The sequence below is a fragment of the Lynx canadensis genome, chromosome D4 (assembly GCF_007474595.2).
Source record: "Lynx canadensis isolate LIC74 chromosome D4, mLynCan4.pri.v2, whole genome shotgun sequence".
Taxonomy (NCBI): Eukaryota; Metazoa; Chordata; class Mammalia; order Carnivora; family Felidae; genus Lynx; species Lynx canadensis.
The window spans coordinates 64,024,186-64,039,909 of NC_044315.2; the positions used below are offsets into that span (position 1 = coordinate 64,024,186).

The window sequence follows — 15,724 nt, forward strand, 5'->3', positions numbered from 1 at the left end:
ATGAATAAACAAATTGTGGTATGTACATAATGGAATATTATTCATCCATAAAAAGTAAGGAAATATTGCCATTTGTGACAACATGGATGGGCCTCAGTGACATTATGCTAAATGAAATAAGTCACACAAAGGCAAATAGCTTATGATCTCTCACATATTCAATGTAAAACAATCAAAAACAAAACAAAACAACAAAAATTACTACTAAGCTCACAGATACAGAAAAGAGATTGGTCGTTGCCAGAGGCAGGTAGTAGAGGGTGGGAGAAATGAGTGTAACAGATACAAAGATTTTTTAAAAAATTAAAAATGGTTATGCAGAGGAAGACAGCAACCAGGAAACTTCTTGATGGGAGACAATTCTGTTCAAGAAGGAGGAAATCATTGATGGAATATAATTCACTAGGTGCTTACATCCTGGAACTTACCATATTTGTTCTTATATCTGTGTCTAATGCATATCTATTTCCCCCCTCATGTTAATCTTCCAGTTATTTCCATTTTACTTCATCAAATGGCTTCTCTGAGTCTCATACTCAGCTCTCCAACTGCTCACTTTATGTCTTAAAGTTTCCTATCTTAGTAAAACGTATCCATTCAGTTGGATAGCACATATTATTTGAATGCCTAAAACATATCAAGAACTGTGACTATAAGGAGTGCAATACATAGCTAAAATATTTCACTTATTCTCAAGTAATTAACAATCAAGATGAAAATGTCATTATTTCATTCATTTATCCAACAAATATTTATTTAGCATCTGCTTTGTCTAAGGCACTATCCTAAAATCTGGGATGATAAATTTCCTGATTTTATGGAGCTTACAAAATAGGGGGTTGGGTAGTAAAATAGATAAAATTGATTGAGAAGTAGCTCTAGAAAATGGTGATAAATTCTATAAAGAAAAAAAATCAGGATAATATATAAAGAATAACAGGTTGATGGGATGGAAAGGAATAGATATAAAGTTAAAATTTTGTTTTCTAATTCAATTTCTGTGTACTGAAACCTAACAAATGAGGATCTCCTAACTCTGCTTTATAAATTCAATATTTTTTTTACAGATTACTTCCTTAATTGGACATTTTGGAGAAAGCATCCTTATAACATATCTTTAGAGTTTTCTGAAATTGCACATGCTTTCCTATGTACATCAAATTTAAAGTAACTTAATTTACCAATTTACATTAATTTGGTCTACATTTATGAGAAGCAGGCAGTAAAAGGACCAGTTGGATGTGCATATATTTGTTTCATCAAGTCTTATGATTCTTGTGTAACCCTTCATTCCTCAGTTCACACTTGTCTGGAGGTAAGAGTAGGATTATTATAACAATAATAATTACAGTACAATAAATACCCAGACTCGTGTATGCATTTATATTGAGAGCAGAAACCATTACAACCACATAGATTATTCTCTATAGTGACAGGGCTCTACTATACCAGGGAACTTTTTTCCAGGAAGATGAGAGATAAAGAACTTAATTTTTCCTTCCAGGACCTTCCCCCCAAATTCCATTTAGGTAAATATCAAACCATTAGACATATCAATAAGTGGCATCAAACAACTGTTTACTCTGTAAGACTTCAAAATCCTCACCTTCTCTTATCCCTGAGTAAGAGTAGAAATGGATTTGGTGAAAAACTCAGATTAGCATTCCCAGAGAGTGAAAATAGTAAGTGCAATTGTACAGAGGCAGAAATACACACACACACACACACACACACACACACACACACACACCCCTATATGGAGTGCAGAGTGATTAGTTGATAGTGACAGAAAAATGGACCAAGTTCATGAAGTCATTGTCTTAAAAATAAGGATTTGTTTTATTTTATCATAGGTGGAAAAAAAATCAAATGATGCATTTAATACAGGATTTTGGTATAGGCTATGTAAATATTGGTTTGTGGGCTGGCTTGAAGACAGAAACAGACTGGAAGAAAAGGTAATAGTTAAAAAAAAGATTCTGCTTCAATCCAGGCCAAAATGGATAAAATTTATACTCAAATATTAAAAAAATTATAATAGATACATCTGAACAATAATGAAGTGATTTTAAGTCAAGATGGATGTGTATTATGAGAAGGGAGATGCCTTTTAGTCTAAAGTTTCTCATTCCAGAATTTTTTGGACTGTAGTCTCAATACAAGGGAGATAGAAGATAAACTAATTTTATGAGGAAATAGTTTAATTTTTGACCCACTGTGTTTTAATTGTCTGTGGAACATTTAGTCAGACATACCAAGTAGCAGGTGTATACTTTAGGAGAGGAATTGCTATATATATTGTAGAGACAATAATTTGTACATGTTGATAAAGACTCTTGATTAAACTCTAGCCAGGTTCCTCTGAGCCTTCTTGACGAGGCCTCAACCTTGACCTATAAAGATGTGAACAAACACTAACACAGTTTCTAGTAGCATCCTTGGGGTGCATCCCTAGACCCCCTTAAAGTGCTTGCCTGAGAAAAACCAAGGCTGCCAGAAGAATTTGCTCTTTGTTCCACACCTGAAGATAGAGCTGCTGTCTCCAGTCTCTGGGGGAGGGTAGGAGGCCAACTTTGATAAGTTCAAGTTAGCAAACACAGATGGGTTTCACAAAGACAACTCCTGACTCTGTGATCTTTCACTTCGCTGACTTTGCTTAAGCCCCTGCTCCGCTCCTCCCCTTCATACTCCCTCATTTTTCCTTTAAAACAATTGCTTGTCCACATATCAGAAAAGAGCTCAGTTCTTTCCCCTACTGTCAGTAGTTACTGAATAAAAGCCATTTTAGCTGTTTAACTAATGTCCAGCTTTATTTATCTCTGACAGTATTTTGTCATGTATTTGGACACAATACTTACGTGGGAAGCACATAAAGTGACAAGGTTAGCACGTGAATCCTCACTATGATGAGCAGGGGTTTGGAAAGGATCTTCTAGAGAAAGAAGAAACAAGCAGAAAGCACGAAAGATTACAGTTTTAAAAAAACTGTAATATCTTAAAAAATTAAAAATTATTAAAATTTAAAAGTAGCATCTTGTAGTATCTGTATATCTGTAGTAGTATCTGTAGTATCTTGAATTGATAATATTCTGAGGGCTAATAGTTAAAACATGCTAATATAGTGTTTTGAAGAGGAATGCAATATAATTTGATGATGTACAGTCTCTTAAAGAAAAACACAAAGACATACTCTGAGCTATAACTAATCTCTTGGATTTTTAAATTTTTCTTGGTCTTTCTTTTATTTTAGCTTTGTTCAAACTCTAGTTTCTTGGCTTCTCAGTTTGTTTCTCTAGCATCTAATGCAAAATTTTTGGTATCCCAGTTCATAGCTTGCTTCTCCACTCTTGGGCAAGACTAATGACCTAAGGTTTAAGCTTCTCTGATGTCCTCACAAAACATCTTTTAGGAGAGGGATCCAGGGTCCACAACATATAAGTGGTTTGGTATAACCTGCATCTGAGGCTTTACCTGACTCAGAGATAGCCAGATGTTAGTAGTGCGTGCTATTGGTTAGCATACAAATATCATAACTATCTGCAGTTTATATTTTTAAAAAGACAACAAATAGTACAACTTTATACAGGATAGCCTTAGTATAAACTGTGAGTGAGTGTGCATGAGTGTGAGTGTGTATCTAGTATTTACTTTAGAATCAGATACGGGTTTGATAGGCAAGACCCAGGGTTTTATATAGAGGAAAAATTAAGTAAGTCTCTTGGGATTTAAAAAACAAGGCAATTGTTGGATCATAGGTAGTGCTATTTTTAGTTTTCTGAGGAACCTCTATACTGCTCTCCAGAGTGGCTGTACAAGTTTGCATTCCCACCAACAGTGCAAGAAGTTTCCCCTTTCTTAACATCCTTGCCAACATCTGTTGTTTCTTGTGTTGTAAATTTTAGCCATTCTGACAGGTGTGAGGTGGTATCTCATCATGGTTTTGGTTTACAATCCAGCAATTGGACTATTAGGTATTTACCCAAAGGACACAAAAATACAGATTTGAAGCAGTACCTATACCACAATGTTTATAGCAGCATTATCAACCACAGCCAAACTATGGAGAGAGCCCAAATGCCCATCGACTGATGAATGGATAAAGAAGATGTGGTTATATATATAATGGAATATTACTCAGCCATCAAACATAATGAAATCTTGCCATTTGCAATGACATGGGTGGAGCTAGAATGTATTATGCTACATGAAATAAATCAATAAATCAGAGAAAGACAAGTACTATATGATTTCACTCATATGTGGAATTGAAGAACATATGTAAACATATGGGAAAAGGGGAAAAATGGAAACAAACCACAAGAGACTCTTAACGATAGAGAACAAACTGAGGGTTGATGGAGGGATGTGGGTGGGAGACGGGCTAGATGGGTGATGGGTATTAAGGAGGGTACTTGTTATGGTGAACACTGGGTGTTGTATATGAGTGATGAATCAATGAATGCTACTTCTGAAACCAACATGGCACTGTATGTTAACTAAAATTTAAATAATAAAAATAAATGGAAAAACAAAACAAAACAAAAGGCAGAAGTCCGAACTCTAACATAATAGAAGATCTACAGATACAGTGGGTCATTTTAACCTTTGTGCGTGGGCTTTACAGAATTATTCTCTTTCATTTGTTGTTGTACTGTGTTCATATGGTTTCCTTTCTAGTCTGATGAATTTTCACATTTATCCTCCATATTTCTAATTACATTTTCTTCATGGTTTATTTTTCCCCCTTATCCTTTTTAATGCATTTTAGTTTACTCACAAACTTTTCTTATCTACCCACTTACATCTTAATTTAATTCTGTTGTCTTTTAAGGTTAGCCAAGGCACTGCTCATAGTTTTATTTCACTGAGAAAGTGCAACTTTCTAGAATTCAATCTGTTTTTTATAATAATTCATTTGGGGGGATGTTTTTACCTTTGAACTTTTAGCTTGATGGTCCTTTTTTGGTCTAAATTATTTTTCATGATCCCTATACTTTATTTCTTTAGTTATTTTCCTGTTTTTTCAAATGAAATGTCCAGATAGCCACATCTGTGTATGTCTTTGGTTCCTTTCATTGTTCACGTAGACAATGACTGAAGTTGTTTCCTCAGATTCATAGCTAGAGAACAGATTAGTGTTTGTACTTTTCAGAACAATTCTAATTTCTAGCTCACAACTGCTTCTGCTGCCTCCATTTCTAATTCTCTGATACTCTAAAAAACAGAATTCATTAGACTCTATAATTTCCACAATTTCCTGCTCTGATCCACTACCTGACTCACAAATAGCAATGGAGTGATTTAATTGTTAATCTCCCTTTTCCTGTTAATTTTTAATGGCATGAGGGTACTATTTTTTTTAATGTTTATTTTTGAGAGAGAAAGAGAGAGTGAAACAGAGCAAGAGGGGGAAAGGGGCAGAGAGAGAGGGAGACACAGAATCTGAAGCAGGCTCCAGGCTCTGAGCTGTCAGCACAAAGCCTGACACGGAGCTCAAACTCGTGAACCACCAGATCATGACCTGAGCTGAAGTAGGATGCTTAACTGATGGAGCCACTAAGGCGCCCCAAGGGTACTATTTTTTAAAAATTATTTTTAATGTTTATTTTTGAGAGAGAGAGAGAGATCGAGTGAGGGAGGGGCAGAGAGAGAGGGAGACACAGAATCCACAGCAGGCTCCAAGCTCTGAGCTGTCAGCACAGAGCCCAACCGCGGGGCTCAAACTCATGAACTGTGAGATCATGACTTGAGCCGAAGTTGAACATTTAATCAACTGAGCTACCAGAAGCCCCGCCTTGAAGGTACCATTAAACTCTGCCATCAATGGTTCTTATAAGGGGAGACTACACACAATAGTCTTGAGGTCACAATCCAAATAAAAAATGTACTAGTTTTATTTATCTGTAGAAGAAACCAAGACAGAATTCTCTTATAAAAAAGACTATACATATGGAAGGTTATGGGGAAGAAAGATTATCCCTATCATCTTATATCTAGATCTTGAAAACCATGTCAACTTAAGGTGCCCAGGTGAGCTTACTCTCTGGGGCCAAAAGCAAAGGAGATGGTTGTAGGAAGAAAAAAAAGATGAAGATAATGTTTCATCCTGGGCTGGAAAAGAGAAAACAGTCAGCCTTGCTTCTGCTTTTCAAGCACAGTACATTGCCTGGTGGTGAAATGTATCTGCAGGAATTTTAAGAGGGCTAAGTTACCAAAACATGGATACTGAGAACAGAAATATTCACACTAACTATGCTCTCCCCAACCCCCTCCCCGTCCCCCACACCCCGTTCCCAGTAGTTGAGAGGGGAATTCTAAGCAGTAATTCCATGGAAACCCGAAGATGAGTTTGTATTGGATAGGGGATGAAAGGGGCCCTGAGGATTGTTCCTCCTCTTCCTAACTATCTAATTTCATTCTATTTCTGAATATAGAAATATTGTGTATAGTAAAAAAAAAAGGGAAATTATCTGAAAACTCCAAGAAGAATCATTTTTCAGTAAAGATCGGGTTGTCATATTTTCTATAGTTTTTGAAAACGGAGATATAACGAAACTTCACACCTTTTGTTAGGACAAGCTGTTTGGTGAAAAAAAGCATAATATTCCAAGAAGCAAACCTTCGATCTGCTTTTCTAAACCTAACAGCATCAATTTTATAGGTACCGAAAATTTCAGATTTTCATAAATTGCTTTAAATCTTACTTTTTAATAGTGATATGTTTCTATTTTTATTGCAACTTTGTTGGTATTTTATCAGAGAGTTGAAAAAGGCTACATTATATGGTCTTATTCAAATGCTTTTCTTTTTCTTTTTTTTTTTTTAATTTTTTTTTCAACGTTTATTTATTTTTGGGACAGAGAGAGACAGAGCATGAACGGGGGAGGGGCAGAGGGAGAGGGAGACACAGAATCGGAAACAGGCTCCAGGCTCTGAGCCATCAGCCCAGAGCCTGATGCGGGGCTCGAACTCATGGACCGCGAGATCGTGACCTGGCTGAAGTCGGACGCCCAACCGACTGCGCCACCCAGGCGCCCCTCAAATGCTTTTCTAAACTAGCAAATTATTTATTCTTTTAAAGAAGAATAGATATATTTAAATAATACACAAGTTAGTAATTACCTATTGTGACTAATAGAATTTCTAATGTTTTGCTTTAAAAATTGTGTTCTACATGAGGCGCCTGGGTGGCTCAGTCGGTTAAGCATCCGACTTCGTCTCAGGTCATGATCTCGTGGTCCGTGAGTTTGAGCCCCGCATCAGGCTCTGTGCTGACAGCTCAGAGCCTGGAGCCTGTTTCGGATTCTGTGTCTCCCTCTCTGACATTACCCCCTTCATGCTCTGTCTCTCTCTGTCTCAAAAATAAATAAATGTTAAAAACTGTGTTCTACAGATTTAGAGATTGTATGAAAAATCAACACTGTATCAAAAGCACATTTGCACGCACCTGCATATATGTGTATGTATGTGTGTACATGTGAGAGAATAAAATGTCATGTTTGTGTGAATGAATACAGTTGCCTTTATATCAGTATTTTGGCAATATTTTTATACTACAGAAACAAATAACTGTTCCTAAAGTAGAATGGGTTATAAACTCTATGAGCTTACATTTATTTGTTTTATTGTAACACAAAGCCCAAAACATAAAAAGAACTCAATAAATACTTGTTAAATGACAAATTAGAGATTGGTATATTGTCTGAGAATGTGCCTTTCTAGGAGACTACATAGTAAGTTAAAAGACGACAGTACTTGTAGAAAAAGAAAAGCTGACTTTTATTTATTCCATGGTTGGTTTCTCCAAGAACATTCCAAAAAGGATTGCAATTAGCAGTCAAACTAGTGAAGTGTTTGTAGGTGTGTTGCAAACATGTGTTCATTTAACAAAGAAAAAAATACGAAGATCTTTGCAAGAATTTTCATGTACTTTTTTTTCCCGGGTATGTAGCCAGAGGATAAACAAGGGAGCAAGTGAAGCTAAAAAAACTATTAGTAGAATAGCATTTAAAATAATAAGAATAAAAATAAAATCATATGCTGTGACCCAGAACAGTGTTGTAATTAAATTTACTGGGGCAGAAAATTTACTTTGTGAATTAATATCACCTTTTGGCAATTTAATGTCTTTTGGTATAAATACAAATCCATATTATCTTTCCATCTATTTTATATAACAATATTTACTCCAGTGCCTTCTTAAAAATAGAAACCACTACTTTAATGCTTAAGGACACATCTAAAACCAATATCTCACAATTATTTTAGCTTTATTTTCTCTCTAAAACTTTATCCAAAAAAAGCCAAACTAAAAGTTATTTGGTATAAGCATTGAAAGGATAAAACATGATCAGCCCATAATAACTACCATTTGCTTTATATGGAAAACTACTGAAATACATGTTAGGGAAAACATTTTATTCTCCCTGTCCCATGAAGGAGATTGTAACTCACTTGGCTTCTCTGTACACCCTCATTATTCCTACTGAAAGGAGGAGGAGTAAAATATCTAATGGGATTTTACAGTTTTGCCTTTCCTTTTACTCTGTGATACTAGGGTCTCTCTGCTCTTGCCCTTGCATCAAGTTCAATGAGCAAGGTCTGTTCCTGTGAGCCAGGTCTGTGGTTTTCTAACAGGACCGGTTATGGTCAGTCTAGTTCTAGTTAGCAGTTTTGTTCCCCCATCTATGTCCTCCGGGCACCATTAGGTTGTAGTTGTTACTTTAGAGTTGGTAATAGAACTGACTTTTTATTTTATTTTATTTTATTATTATTATTATTTATTTATTTTTTATTTGAGAGAGAGTGCAAGTGGGGGGAGAGGGGCAGAGGGAGAGATAGAGAATCTCAAGCAGGCTCCACGATCAGTGAGCAGCCCATGCAGGGCTCAATTCCACAGCACTGGGATCATGACCTGAGCTGAAATCAAGAGTCAGACAGATGCTCAACCGACTGAGCCACCCAGGCACTCTGGAACTGATGTTTTGTTTTTTTTTTCTTTTAATTTTTTTTTCCAACGTTTATTGGGACAGAGAGAGACAGAGCATGAACGGGGGAGGGGCAGAGAGAGAGGGAGACACAGAATCGGAAACAGGCTCCAGGCTCTGAGCCATCAGCCCAGAGCCTGACGCGGGGCTCGAACTCACGGAGCGCGAGATCGTGACCTGGCTGAAGTCGGACGCTTAACTGACTGCGCCACCCAGGCGCCCCTGGAACTGATGTTTTAAAAGGTGAAGTATAGTTGACACACATTGTTAATTTCAGATACACAACATAGTGATTCCACAGGTCTATATGTTATGCTATAGAGAGCTAACATTTTTGCCTCTAATTGTCTGTCTTCTCTTTTTTAACTAGTTCAGAAGTAAAGTAGCAGAGATAGGGGTGTTGTTTATAGAGTTCCCTGAAACTCTAGCATCATGGAAAATGTATAAAATATTTATGTCAAGAAATATTGCTCAGACTAAAAAAAAAGCTGGGTGCCAAAATTATTCTAGGACATCAATGGCTAAGAAATGTTAATCTTCTATCCTTTGTCTTGAATAAAGTAAGTATCAGTTACCCTTCCATTTTTTTTCGTTAGTAAAATAAATGGGTATTCTAACTGTTTACCAGATGCATCCATTCCAGATATTATGGAACTAATGCTAAAATATTAAAAATATCTCCCTGAAAATAAATGGCTTAGCACATACTGTCTATGTTTCCATGGTGATATAATCATTTTATTATGTTGAATCAGCTCAACAACAGCCAGTATTTTCTTCATTGCAAAGAAGCATATGCTGTAGATCTATGTATGAATAATCAGTTTGTTGGTATTATCTCACAGAGAACAAAATTGTATAGTAGCAATATGTAAGTTTTTCCTCATTTTAATGTCTTCACATGAGATAGTTTTAACGCTAATAATTATAATCACTAAAAACATTATCCTTTCTTCATACAGTCTTAAAAAGCAAAATAGTACATTAATTTGCTTAATTTTAGAATGCTGGTTGTATTTACATTCTTTACAAAGTGCTTAATAGATTCTTATAGCACTATGGATTTATTTTTGATATTATTTATTCATTCATTCAGGAATGTTGACTGGTATCTACTCTGTTAGAGGCAATGTACAATCGTAAACAGTACTCACAGTAGCTACTCTCATGGAGCTCACTTTCTATATTTTACAAAATAGGGATCATAATATTTATACTTTTTCTAAAATTCTTTTTAAGATGATAGAATGTTTTAAGTTATTTATATTATAAATATTATTTGAAAATACCATTGTAATATATTTGTATAATGTTACTTTTGTGGATAAATCACAATATGGTAAATCAATTTCTTATTTTTAGACAGTATGGCTGTTTCCAATTTTTAAATGACAATAATGTTGCAATGACAAACCATATGCAGTCACTTTAAGTACATCTGTATTTTTCGGGGGTGGATAAATTTTAGGGTCCAAATTTTTAATCTTTCAAAAACCATTTTATAAATAATGCCAAGCATACCTGATTGTCTGAATCAATTATCCTCTATATTTCTTGGTTAACTTAGTGCAAAAAAACCACACAACATTATACTGTATGCCATTTAAAATATATGCAATTTTAATAATAAAATTATATAGCATAATCAAATAAATCCTGTAACCTAGTCATCTTAAACTGTGTCTAGATTTTCAGAATTTTTTTTTCAAGATATTCCCCCAACTGAAAAAGAAATTTAGATAATCTAACTTTAGGTGAACACTAATACGTGTAATTAGTTTCTAGTCTACCTCCACAACCCAAGGGTTCCTGAAGGTATGAGGTTATTAGAGCACAGCAATCAATGTTCATAACAATTGTCCTGTCAAATGGTGAGATTGCTTTATTTGCTGTTAAATTATGGATTATTTCAAAGCTTTACTTATACTATCAAGCTATTAAGTATCTACTGGCTGCTTAAAAAGATTATTCTCATTTCAGAAAGTTTTCTGTCATCCCCATTGTCACTTACTGATCTGGAAAGCATGTGAGCTGTATATGACTTTTTACAGCTGCTCTGATGAGTCAGTCTTCAAAGTCTTAAAACACACACACACACACACACACACCAGGTGGGAAAGAGTAAAACAGTGAGAAAGTAGCTCTAACCTCTGAAATATTATCAAAAGTTAATGAAAGACTATAATTTTCATCTTTTTATTCAAAGTAGAATAAAACAATATCATTTTCCCATCTGAATTACATTGCTAGCTCAGGTCAGATCAATGGCAAATTTAAATGGAACATTTTATAACTGTTTCTCTATCTGAATAGTTTCCAATAGTTTAGAACTTCAAATGTTAAACTATTCATAAATAATAAAGATGACAGAAAAAAGTCTTCATTCTTAAGGTGACCCACATTCATTAAAAAATGTTCACTGTCACGAGTTCCTTGCTGGGCAGCCCCCACGGTAGCCGCCGCTGAACCCGCTGCCACTGCCCCTGAGTAGATGATGGCTATGCCTCCCACGTATGCTGATTGATCCTGGCAAATCTTCCAGGGATGTCTTCCCCAAGGGTTATGGGTTTGGCTTAATAAAACGTGACTCGAAAACAAAATCTGAGAATGGACTAGAATTTACAAGATCAGGTTCAGCCAACACTGAGACCACCAAAGTGATGGCAGTCTGGAAACCAAGTACAGATGGGCTGAATATGCTCAGGTGTTTAGGGAGAAAAGGCACACCGACAACACACTAGACACAGTACTGTGGAAGATCAGCTTACACGTGGATTGAAGCTGACTTTTGATCCATCCTTCTCACCAAACACAGGAGGGAAAATGCTACATCAAGACAGGGTATAAGCGGGAACACATCCACCTGGGCCATGACATGGATTTCAACTTCCCCAGCCCTCCAGTCTGGGGCGCTCTGGTGCTGGGTTATGAAGGCTGGCTGGCTGGCCACCAGATGAGTTTTGAGACTGCAAAGTCACCAGTGACCTAGAGGAGTTTTGCGGATTGTTCCAAGACTGACGAATTCCAGCTCCATACTAACGTAAACAACGGGACAGAGTTTGGTGGCTCCATTTATCAGATGGTGAACAAGAAGTTTAGAGACTGCTGTTAATCTGGCCTGGACAGCAGGAAGTAGTAACACTCGCTTTGGAACAGCAGCCAAGGATCACGTGGACCCTGACACCTGCTTCACAGCTAAAACGAACACTCGAGCTCCAGCCTGATAGGTTTCAGGTACACTCAGACCCTAAAGCCAGGTATCTAACCAATGCTATCAGATCTGCTGGATGGAGAGAATGTCAATGCAGGTGGCCACAAGCTTGGTCTAGGACTGGAATTTCAGGCCTAAATGAATACTGTACAATCGTTTATTTTTAAACTATTTTGATCATAGCTAGCTTGAAAATTTAGTGTACCTTTTCGTGTTGTGTGTCTGGGATGCAAGTAATGCTAAATATCATGTTAGATATTTTACAGCTGGTTAAAGATGATTCAGGTTTAAGGTGTTAGCCTTTCAGAGGTACAGAAGAAACCCAATGCCAAAAAAAAAAAAAATCCTTTCAGCTGTAGACTTGGGGGGAACTTAGTGGCTCCTCTAGAGATGTCAGGCTTCTTTTTTATCTAGTAATGGCTGCAAGTGGAAGCTGATAATTTGTAGGCACTTTGTGAATTGGTATTGAGTAAATGAATGAAATTATGACTTCCTGAGAATTGAACTTTGGTTTCCTACCCAAATGAAGGAGAGACTCATTGTGGTGCATACAAACTCATCTTAAAGAGACTTTTTTTAGACAGATTTTCATGAACTGTTTTCATCTCATGTCATCACCTCATTTACACCAAAAGTAGTCTGCAAGGCAGGATAGCTATTTCTTTTGTGCCATTTTGGGGTGGAGAAGGTGGATGTGATGAAGCCAGTAATTCATGACTTAATTCCCTCTCACATTGTGTTTTTGTGCCCTTGCACCATATTATGAAAGAGCTTCTGAGAGTCCCAGCTGTAAGCTGGCAAGAGTCTCTGTGAATGTAATCACATGGTGACAACACTTGAAATCTAAATTGGACTTCTATTATATTCTTGCCACTCAGTTTATTTTTTCGTAGTTTAATGGGTACATTTTACAGTCTTCCATTTTGTGTGGAATTAGATCCTCCCCTTAAAAATGCTGTAATTAACATCACGTAAAGTAAAACTTGTATAAAATATTAAAACCTAAAAAAAAAAGTTCACTCTTTTTAGTAAATGAAAATTTGAAGGGTTCACTAATGGTTTTACCTAGCAAGATAATTTTCTTAACCTGAATTTATAAATTTAGGTGAGATAGCAAAAAATTAGCTGAGTTCCGTGAATGATCCCAATCTTTGTGTGTGTGTATATAACATTTTATCTCAAATATTAATTATACTCTTCAAATATATGAAATATTTTTCATCAAATAATTATACTAATAAATTATTTAACTTTTATTTATTGTTCTTGTAGATTAATCTCACTCTTAATTAGATAGTAATTATCTCTCTAGTTTTAATATTATTGGATACTTGCAAAATGTATTGGTCATTACACATTTCATCCTTTAAGGATAAGCTGCTATGTGGGTAATTAGATGGGTAATTGATTTAATGGATTTCTTACACTAACAAGGTTAAAGAACTTCTTGTGCCCTTTAATTTCTTTATCTTTAAAGATCACACACATACACATTACTAGAAGTAGTACCCAGGTGTGAAGAACTCACTATTCTTAAATAGTAATGGCAGCTAAATCTTGAATGTTTATTACGTACCAGGTACTATTTTATTTACTTTATATGTATCACTCATACCTCTCCTTTGAGTAAGGTGAAATGTGCTCTCCATGTTATGTGTGAGGAAACTGAACACTGAAAAAATTACATAACTTGCCTAAGTTCTTACATCTTGTAAGTGGCAAAGCCAAGATTCATGTCCAAAGCAATTAGACTTATAAACCCATTATATTAAACATCATGTTATATAGTATATTATTTTATAAAATATGTATTATACCACAGGAAGGAGAAATAACAGAAGCTCAGAAGAAGAGATAATTTGGGGCTCAAATTAAAATTCTGACAAAACAGGAGCTTTATATAATAGGCACTGCATATTATCCAGGTGTAGGACAATTTTAAGTTCATTATCTCATGTAAGCTTCAAATAATCCTATAATATTTTTTTCTTCAAAATTAACAAAACTGATAACTGGAATTTGAACCCAGGCTCTCTTCAGAATAAGATCATCTTTCTGCTACAATGTCTCTCCTTATTAAACATAGTAAAGAAAGTGGCTGAGACTGAATTTTTTCTGTGTGATGTCCTTCAAAAATATCTTCTGATTATGAAATTAAAATAAAAAAGCATTATTAAGTACTGGGTGAATTATATGCTGTTTTGTGATATCAGCAACAGTTTTCAATTTACTATATGGTGGTAGCTATTCTCCAGTTTTGTCATGGATGTTGGAATGGTATTCACAAGACAGTCAACACTTCTCTAAATAAAGACGATTTCTAACTAGTGTATCTTTATACTGACTTAACCATTCCTTAACTAACTTATAAAAGTTAAGCTGGAGTTGTATACTCTGTTATTAGTAGAGCACCCCAATGTTATCAAATTAGTATAAAATGGGGGAAAAATGGTAGGAACACAAATTTTATTATTGGGCAGATGGCAAAATTCTGATTTAAAATAATTTCAGGCAATTAACAAGTAGCATTATCAGTAGTACAATGTTAACTATTTTCAAATAAATTACTTTGTATTTAATATGTAATAATATTAATCATCTCAAATAAATTTTTGAAGTGAACACTGTGCATGTCAATCTAATTTTTAATGGCAAGAATTTAGGCAATTTACACCTACCATGATGAGGAAGTAATTGTAATACATTCTGCCATTATATGTAATAATACGACAAGCTAATCAATAGAAATGGCAAATTCATTACTATATTTTCCAGTATTCGGCTAAAAAATATTCTGTAGGGTATTCTTTCTTAGAGTATGCATGAAATCCTATGAAAGTATTCATTTTAATCCAGCAATTGTTACTGAGAATGAAGAAAAAAGTAATGAAATAAGAACTACAACCCAAAAAGATTCACTGCTATGTTCATAAACACATCACACAGGAAGTACAAAAGCATTATGAATGACTTCTCTGAAGCCTAGAGTCAATTAAGGAAACAGTCTGAGAAGAGATAATTGTGTTCAATATCAAAAACAGTAAATGGCAGATACAGGGATGAAACTCAGGCTAGGTGAATCTCAGTCCTATTCTCCTTTTATAACGTCTTGTTGGCATAGTCTCTCACCAAAAGACTTCAACAGAAGTTTGTTAATTATTTTGAAATCCATATGAAGCAACACTCTCTTAGAGTCATATCAGATGGATATTATGTTGGTTCTAAGCATCATGTGAAGTAGCCAGATTCGTTACTAATCATTCTTTTATCAACATATCATTTCTAACTTGTTAAATGCAGTGGAATGTGATGTGAATAGACATAGCTGGGACCTGATTGTATTGTGATTTTGTTGGACATAGTGCAGATCTCCTAATGCACCATTAGTTCCTTTTATCTTCTTGTCCCAGAATTTCTTTGCTTCCATCTACGTACTTTCCTCATTTCCAGACCAACATGCCCTTATGGACTTCTAATGCCTCTTACAGACTGAATGCTCTACTTCCCATATAATTTTATTGTTAAA

The 15,724-nt window shown here is 35.4% G+C and overlaps 1 pseudogene; it reads left to right on the forward strand.

The window, feature by feature from the left end:
• The first annotated feature begins 11,481 nt into the window (after positions 1–11,481).
• On the forward strand, positions 11,482–12,336 carry LOC115499990 (annotated as a pseudogene).
• Positions 12,337–15,724: the final 3,388 nt, after the last annotated feature.